At 42.9% G+C, this 9,151-nt stretch overlaps 1 protein-coding gene across 3 annotated transcripts in view; it reads left to right on the forward strand.

Moving 5' to 3' along the window:
- MEAK7 (MTOR associated protein, eak-7 homolog) overlaps window positions 1-9,151 on the forward strand; it is a 66,326-nt gene that overhangs the window by 45,766 nt on the left and 11,409 nt on the right. The window lies entirely within an intron of this gene.

Genomic DNA, 9,151 nt, shown 5'->3' on the forward strand with positions numbered 1-9,151 from the left:
CTTAAAAAAATATTTATTTATTTTTGGCTGCATCAGGTCTCAGTTGCAGCACGCAGGATCTTCCATTGCAGTGTGCGGGCTTCTCTCTAGTTGTGGCACATGGGCTCAGTAGTTGTGGCACATGGGCTCAGTAGTTGTGGCACGTGGGCTTAGTTGCCCCACGGCATGTGGGTTCTTAGTTCCCTCACCAGGGATTGAACCAGAGTCACCTGCATTGCAAGATGGATTCTTAATCGCTGGACTCCCAGGGAAGTCCCTATATTATTGTTTTTTTCCATTATGGTTTGTCACAGGATATTAAATATAGTTCCCTGTGCCATACAATAGGACCTTGTTGTTTATCCATCCTATATATACTAGTTTGCCTCTGCTAATCCCGAACTCCCAATCCTTTCCTCCCCTCCCCTCCCTCCCCCTTGGAAACCACAAGTCTGTTTTCTATGTCTGTGAGTCTGTTTTTGTTTCGTAGATATGTGTCATATTTTAGATTCCACATATAAGTGATATCATATGGTATTTGTCTTTCTCTTTCTGACTTACCTTTCTTAGTATGATAATCTCTAGGTCCCTCCATGTTGCTGCAAATGGCATTATTTCATTCTTTTTTATGGCTGAGTAATATTCCATTATATATATCTGCCACATCTCCTTTATCCATTCATCTGTCCATGGACATTTAGGTTGTTTCCATGTCCTGGCTATTGTAAATAGTGCTGCAATGAACACTGGGGTACATGTGTCTTTTTGAATTATGGTTTTCTCAGCGTGTATGCCTAGTAGTGGGATCGCTGGGTCATATGGTAGTTCCATTTTTAGTTTTTTAAGGATCCTCCATACTGTTCTCCACAGTGGCTGTACAATTTACATTCCCATGAACAGTGCAAGAGGGTTCCCTTTTCTCCACGCCCTCTCCAGCATTTATTGTTTGTAGATTTTCTGATGATGGCCATTCTGACTGGTGTGAGGTGGTACCTCATTGTAGTTTTGATTTGCATTTGTTTAATAATTAGCGACCTTGAGCATCTCTTCCTGTGCCTCTTGGCCATCTGTATGTCTTCTTTGGAGAAATGTCCATTTACGTCTTCTGCCCATTTATGAATTGGGTTGTTTGTTTTTTGTTGTTGTTGAGTTGTATGAGCCATTTGTATATTTTGGAAATTAAGCCCTTGTTAGTCATATCATTTGCAAATATTTTCTCCCAGTCTGTAGGTTGTCTTTTTGTTTTGTTTATGGTTTCCTTTGCTGTGCAAAAGCCTTTAAGTTTGATTAGGTCCCATTTGTTTATTTTGGCTTTTATTTCTATTGCCCTGGGAGCCTGACCTAAGAAAACATTGGTATGATTTATGTCAGAGAATGTTTTGCCTATGTTCTCTTCTAGGAGTTTTATGGTGTCTTGTCTTATATTTAGGTCTTTAAGTAATTTTGAGTTTATTTTTGTGTATGGTGAGAGGGTGTATTCTAACTTCACTGATTTAAAATGCAGCTGTGCAGCTTTTCCAACACCACTTGCTGAAGAGACTGTCTTTTCTCCATTGTATATTCTTACCTGCTTTGTTGAAGATTAATTGGCCGTAGGTGTGTGGGCTTATTTCTGGGCTCTCTCTTCTGTTCCGTTGATCTATATGCCTGTTTTTGTGCCAATATCATGCTGTTTTGATTACTGTAACTTGGTAATATTGTCTGAAGTCTGGGAGGGTTATGTCTCCAGCTTTGCTCTTTTTCCTCAGGATTGCTTTGACAATTCTGGGTCTTTTATGGTTCCATATAAATTTTATTATTATTTGTTCTATTTCTGTGCAAAATGTCATGGGTAATTTCATAGGTATTGCATTATACCTATAGATTGCTTTGGGTAGTATGGCCATTTAAACAATATTCTTCCAATCCAAGAGCATGGGATATCTTTCCATTTCCTTGAATCATCTTTTAAAAAATAAATAGTTAATTAATTTATGGCTGTGTTGGGTCTTTGTTGCTGCACACGGTCTTTCTCTAGTTGTGGCAAGCAAGGGCTGCTCTTCATTGTGGTGCATGGGCTTCTCATTGTGGTGGCTTCTCCTGTTGCAGAGCACGGGCTCTAGGCATGCGGGCTCAGTAGTCATGGCCTGCAGGCTCAGTAGCTGTGGCTTGTGGGCTCTAGAGTTCTAGTAGTTTTTGTGTGGAGTCTTGAGGGTTTTCTATATATATTATCATGTCATCTGTGTATAATGATAATTTTACCTCTGCCCTACCCAGTTGAATACCTTTTGTTTCTATTTCTTGTCTGATTGCTGTGGCTAGGATTTCCAATGCTATGTTGAAGAGAAGTGGTGAGAGTGGTCACCCTTGTCTTGTTCCCGATTTTAGCAGGAAGGCTTTCGGCTTTTCACCATTGAGTATTATGTTGGCTGTGGGTTTGTCATAAATAGCTTTTATTATGTTGAGATACGTTCCCTCTATACCCAATTTTGTAAGGGCTTTTATCATGCATGGGTGTTGGATTTCATCATATGCTTTTCATGCATCTATTAAGATGATCATGTAGTGTTTGTCCTTTCTTTTGGTGATGTGGTATATCATGTAGATTGATTTGAATATGTTGAACCATCCTGGTGATCCTGGGATGAATCCAACTTGGTTGTGGTGTATGACTTTTTTAATGTGTTGTTGGATTCGGTTTGCTAATAATTCGTTGAGAATTTTTGCATCTATATTCATCAAAGGTATTGGCCTATAATTATCTTTTTTGGTGGTGTCTTTGTCTGCTTTTGGTATCAGGGTGACAGTGTCTTCATAGAATGTCTTTGGGAGTGTTCCTTCCTCTTCAGTTTTTTGGAAGAATTTGAGAAAGATCAGTATAAGTTCTTCTTTGTATGTTTGGTAGAATTTGCCTGTGAAGCCATATGGTCCTGGAATTTTATTTTAGGCAGGTTTTGTTTTGTTTGCTGTTTTTTTTCTTTTTTTAACAGGTTTGATTTCTTTTCTAGTGATTGGTCTGTTTAAGTTGTCTCTTTCTTTGTGATTCAGTTTTGATGGGTTATATGTTTCTAGAAAGTTGTCCATTTCTTGGAGGTTGTCAGATTTGTTGGCATATAATTGTTCATAGTATTCACTCATGGCTTTTTGTATTTCTGTGGTATCTGTTGTGATTTCTCTTCTTTCATTTCTTATTTTGTTTATTTGGGTCTTCTCTCTTTTTTTGGTGAGCCTGGCCAAAGGTTTGTCAATTTTGTTTACCCTTTCAAAGAAACAGCTGTTGGTTTTATTGATTTTTCTTGTTTGTTTTTTAATCTCTCTTATATTTATTTCGTTTCTGATCTTTATTATCTTTCCTTTGCTTTATTATCTTTTCCTTTAGGTTTTGTTTGTTCTTTTTCTAATTTTTTTAGGTAGTGTGTTAGGTTGTTTATTTGAGATATTTGTTGCTTTTTAAAAAATATATATTTATTTATTTAGTTTTGGCTATGCTGGGTTTTCGTTGCTGCGCGCGGGCTTTCTCTAGTTGCGGCGAGCGGGGGCTACTCTTTGTTGCAGTGCGCAGGTTTCTCATTGCAGTGGCTTCTCTTTGTTGCGGAGCACAGGCTCTAAGCACGCAGGCTTCAGTAGTCGTGGCACACGGGCTCAGTAGTTGTGGCTCACGGGCTGTAGTGCACAGACTTTGTAGTTGTGGCGCACGGGCTTAGTTGCTCTGTGGCATGTGGGATCTTCCCGGACCAGGGCTCGAACCCGTGTCCCCTGCATTGGCAGACAGACTCCCAACCACTGCACCACCAGGGAAGTCCCGAGATATTTGTTTCTTAAAGAAGGCCTGTATCACTATGAACTACCCTCTAAGAACTGCTTTTGCTACATCCCATAGTTCTTGTATGGTTGTGTTTTCATTGTCATTTGCTCAAGGTATTTTTTAATTTCTTCTTTGATTTCATCATTGACCCATTGGGTTTTTAAAATTATTTTTATTTTCGGCTGCATTGGGTCTTCGTTGCTGCGTGTACGCTTTCTCTAGTTGTCGTGAGTGGGGGCTACTCTTCGTTGCAGTGCACGGGCTTCTCATTATGGTGGCTTCTCTTGTTGTGGAGCAGGGCCCTAGGCTCGTGGGCTTCATTTGTGGCATGTGGGCTCAGCAGTTGTGGTGCACGGGCTTAGCTGCTCTGCAGCATGTGGGATCTTCCCGGACCAGGGCTCGAACCCATGTGTCCCCTGCCTTGGCAGGCAGATTCTTAACCACTGCACCACCAGGGAAGCCTGACCCATCGTTTTTTTTAGTAGCATGTTTAGCCTCTATGTAATTGTTTTTTTCTCGTTTCTTTTTCTGTGGTTGAGTTTTAGTTTCATGCTGTTGTGGTCAGAAAAGATGCTTGAAATAATTTCTGTACTCTTAAATTTGTTGAGGCTTGTTTTGTGCCCAAGTGTGTGGTCAATCCTAGAAAATGTTCTGTGTGCACTTGAAAAGAATGTATTTTTTTTAGATGTAATGTCCTGAAGATAGATGCTTGAAATAATTTCTTTACTCTTAAATTTGTTGAGGCTTGTTTTGTGCCCAGGTGTGTGGTCAGTCCTAGAAAATGTTCTGTGTGCACTTGAAAAGAATGTATTTTTTTTTAGATGTAATGTCCTGAAGATATCAATTAAGTCTAACTGTTCTAATGTATGATTTGGGACCTCTGTTGCCTTATTGATTTTATGTCTCAAAGATCTATTCATTGATGTGAGTGTGGTGCTAAAGTCTCCTACTATTACTATATTCCTGTCAGTTTCTCCCTTTATGTCTGTTAGTATTTGTTTTCTGTATTTGGGTGCTCCTATATTGGGTGCATATATGTTGACAAATGTAATATCCTCTCCTTGTATTGATCCTTTTATTATTACATAATGTCCTTCTTTATCTTTCTTTATAACCTTTGTTTTAAAGTCTTTTTTGTCTGATATGAGTATTGCGGCCCCTGCTTTCTTTTCATTTCTGTTTGCATGCAGCATCTTTCTCCATCCCCTCACTCTTAATACATGTGTGTCCTTTGCCCTAAAATGGGTCTCTTGTAGGCAGCATAGACTCTTGTTTTTTATCCAGTCTACCACTCAGTGTCTTTTGATGGGAGCATTTAGTCCATTGACATTAAGGTAATTATTGATAGATATATATTTATTTCCATTTTAAACCTTGTTTTCCTGTTGATTTTATATTCTTTTGTCCCTTTTTCTTTTTCCTTTTGTGCTTTGATGCTTTTCTTTTGTATTATGCTTATGGTTTTTTCTTTTTGATTTTTGTGACTCTGTTGTATGTTTTTGATTTGTGGTTGCCCTGTTTTTCAAGTATGTTAACCCCTTCATTTACCTACTTGCTTTAGACTAGTAGTCACTTAGGCTCAAACACATTCTAGAAAAATAATTGTGATCTTCTCTTTCCTATAGATTCTTACTACTTTTCTATTTAGAGAAGACCTTTCAATATTTCTTTTAGGATAGGTTTAGTATTGCTGTATTTTTTTAGCTTTTGCTTGTCTGAGAAATTCTTTCTTTCTCCTTCTATTCTAAATGATAATCTTGCCAGGTAGAGTGTCCTAGATCACAGATATTTCCCTTTCAGGACTTTGAATATATCTTGCCACTCCCTTCTGGACTGCGACGTTTCTGTAGAGGAATCAGCTGATAGCCTTATGGGGGTTCCCTTGTCATTAACTCTGTGTTTTTCTCTTGCTGCCTTTAGAATCCTCTTTTTTATGTTTAACTTTTGACATTTTTATTATCATATGTATTGGTGTAGGTATTTCTGGGTTTATCTTGTTCAGGACCCTCTGTGTTTCCTGTATCTGCATATCTGTTTCCTTCTTTAGCTTTGGGAAGTTTTAAGCCATAATTTCTTCAAATACGTTTTCAGTCCCCTTTTCTCTTCCTTCTCCTTCTGGGATCCCTATTATGTGTAGATGGGCATGCTTTACATTCTCCCATAGGTCTCTTGTATTGCTTTCATGTTTTTCACTTGGCTTTCTGTCTGATGCCCTGATTGGATGATTTCCTTTACTATATCTTCCAGATCACTTATTCGTTCTTCTGCATTATTTTTTCTGCTATTCATAGCCTTTGGTTCTGCTTTTGTCTCAGCAAATGAATCTCCTAATGTTTCTTGACTCCTCATTATAGTTTCTAGTTCCTTTTTTACAGTAATCTGCATTTCTATCGATAGCCTTTCTTAGTTCCTTCAGTATTTTCATTATCTCCTTTTTGAACTTGGTATCTATTAGACTGAAGAGGCCTGTTTCATTGTTTGTTCTTTCAGGGGAATTCTCTTGATCTTTTCATTGGGAGTGGTCCCTCTGCTTCTTCATTTTACTTATATTTCTCTTGCTCTATGAGTTTAGGAGAAACAATTATCTACTGTGGTCTCGGAGGGCTATTTTTATGTGGGAGTGTCCCTGCGTAGCCTGCATGGGTTTAATATTTTTTTGGGGGCAAGGGCTGTTTTCAGTATGGATGCCTGCTGCCTCTTTCCTCAGTGTGTGCTGGCTGTCATCCCCTTGACAGGAGGTGCGACTGGTGTTGTGGTGACCAGAGCCTGCACTGGACAATGAGTGGGGACTCCTCTTCCCTCTGTGGTTATCACTGCCCTGTCCAGGGCAGGGTCTGCTCTCTAGTTGTTGGTGTAGAAGCCCCTAGCTCTGTTTCTGACCTGCAGTGCAAGAATAGGCGGGATTGGAGCGCTCCCACTGGGAGAGGAGCCACTGAGTATTACTGTGCTGGAGCTGTTCACCTGTGAGTGTGTCACCTTTCACCTGCTGTGCGGGCTCACAGAGTACACTGTTGTTGGCACTGCCCTCAGCCCCACCTCAGCTCTGGGTGTGCTGGCAGTCAGCCCTGGTGCCTCTCAGGCTTTGTTTTCACAAGGCCACCAGCGTAGATCCACTGAAGTCAGGTCCCAGGACTGTAGTCGTTACATACCTGGACCCACTGTGGGAGCTATGGATGCAGCTCAGACCCTGGCCCAGCCCAGCCCCTGCGTGTACGCGCCCACAAAGCCCACAGCTGCTAAGGCCAGACCCGTCCCAGCTGCGGGAGCACCAGTTGTCTGTTTGGTTGCTCCACGGGCACTGAATTTACAAAGTCGGCCGTGGAGGTATAAATGCAAGGTTCACGCAGCCGTGGGGAGAGATTTCAGCTCTGCTTCCTAAGTCACACGGCCTGTGGGCCTCAGCTGTGATTTCAGCCCCACCTCTGCGTATGGGCAACCCACTGCTGTCTGCTTCTGGGGGCACAGGGCAGTGGCTGGGGCACACGAGCCTGCCCAGGCAGGAGGGGACCGGCGTGTCTGGGGTGTGTGACCTGCCTGGGCAGGAGCCTGTCCTGGAGCCTGCATAGGCAGGAGCCGGCGGGTGGGGAAAGAGGCTGCGATGGCAGCCCCGCCTCTACCTTGGCATGCCACTTAACAATGGCGCTTCGCTTCTGTGGCGGCCCGGGGTTCTTCCGCAAACACTCCTGGTTGCTGCGCCCCACGCTCCAGCCCCTTCAGGCTGTCTCCACACAGCTAACAGCAGTCCTCTCCCTGGGTCTGTCGTCTAAACCCCGTGTTACAGCACCCAGCCCCCACCTCATACCAGCGGACATGCGTCTCAGGCTGGGGCACACAGGGCGGTGGCACAGCTGTCCGTGTAGGTCTCTCTCTGTCCTGCCTGCTACTAACTGGTTGCTGTGCTCTCCTCCAAGCCTCTGAAGCTCCCTTTCTGTCCCGGCCGATCTCCTCACTGGTGAGGCTTCCCTGGGTGCGGGAACCTCTCCTCTCCTTCAGCTCCACCCCCGCAGGGGCACAGGTCTCGTCCCACTTCCTCTATTGTTTTTTTCCTTTGTCCTGCCCAGTTACTTGGAGATCTTTCTTGTCCTTTGAGGTGTTTGAGGTCTTCTGCTAGTTTTCTGAGAGCATTGTTCCATTCATAGATGTATTCTTGATGTTTTTGTGGGAAGAGGTGAGTTCCACATCCTACTACTGACCATCTTGACTCTGATCGCTAGTTTGATTTTCTTTTTTTCATTTCTCAAGTTAGAAGGTTAGGTTATTGATTTGAGATCTCTCTTCTTTTTCATATAGGCATTTATGTCTATAAATTTCCCTCTAAGCACTGCTTTAGCTGAAGCCCATAAGTTTTGGTATATTGTGTTTTTGTTTTCATTCATCTCAGTTTTTTCTTTCTTTCTTTCTTTTCAAAAATTATTTATTTATTTATGTGGTCGTTCTGGGTCTTAGTTGTGGCAGGTGGGCTCCTTAGTTGAGGCTCGCCGGCTCCTTAGTTGTGGCATGCGAACTCTTAGTTGTGGCATGCATGTGGGATCTAGTTCCCTGACCAGGGATCGAACCCATGTCCCCTGCATTGGGAGCGTGGAGCCTTATCCACTGCGCAACCAGGGAAGTCCCCATCTCAGTATTTTCTAACTTCCCTCGTGATTTCTTCTTTGGCCTGTTGGTTATTTAGGGGTATAGTCTTTATTTTCTACGTGTTTGTGAAATTCCCAAATTGCCTTGTTACTGATTTGTAATTTCATTACATTGTGGTTGAAGAACATACATTACATGATTTCAGTTCTTTTCAATTTATTGAGGCATGTTTTATGGCCTAACATATGGTCTGTTCTGGAGAATATTCCAGGTACACTTGAGAAGAATATATATTCTGCTATTGTTGGCTGAGAAAGAGTATATAATTAAATTTACTTGGGATTTAAAAATACCTTGTGGTGAATCTTTTTGCAAAGTAGATTTGTTTTATAAAAGTGTTATTGTTGGGCTTCCCTGGTGGCGCAGTGGTTGAGAGTCCGCCTGCCGATGTAGGGGACGCGGGTTCGTGCCCCGGTCCGGGAAGATCCCACATGCCGCGGAGCGGCCGGGCCCGTGAGCCATGGCCGCTGAGCCTGCGCGTCCGGGGCCTGTGCTCCGCAACGGGAGAGGCCACAGCAGTGAGAGGCCCGCGTACCACAAAAAAAAAAAAAAGAAAAAAAAAATGACACTGTGGGGCTTCCCTGGTGGCGCAGTGGTTGCGAGTCCGCCTGCCGATGCAGGGGACACGGGTTCGTGCCCCGGTCCGGGAAGATCCCACATGCCGCGGAGTGGCCGGGCCCGTGAGCCATGGCCGCTGAGCCTGCGTGTCCGGAGCCTGTGCTCCGCAACGGGAGAGGCCACAGCAGTGAGAGG

Source organism: Monodon monoceros, unplaced genomic scaffold (genome assembly GCF_005190385.1).
Source record: "Monodon monoceros isolate NGI ecotype Baffin Bay Population unplaced genomic scaffold, NGI_Narwhal_1 Super_Scaffold_10, whole genome shotgun sequence".
Taxonomy (NCBI): domain Eukaryota; kingdom Metazoa; phylum Chordata; class Mammalia; order Artiodactyla; family Monodontidae; genus Monodon; species Monodon monoceros.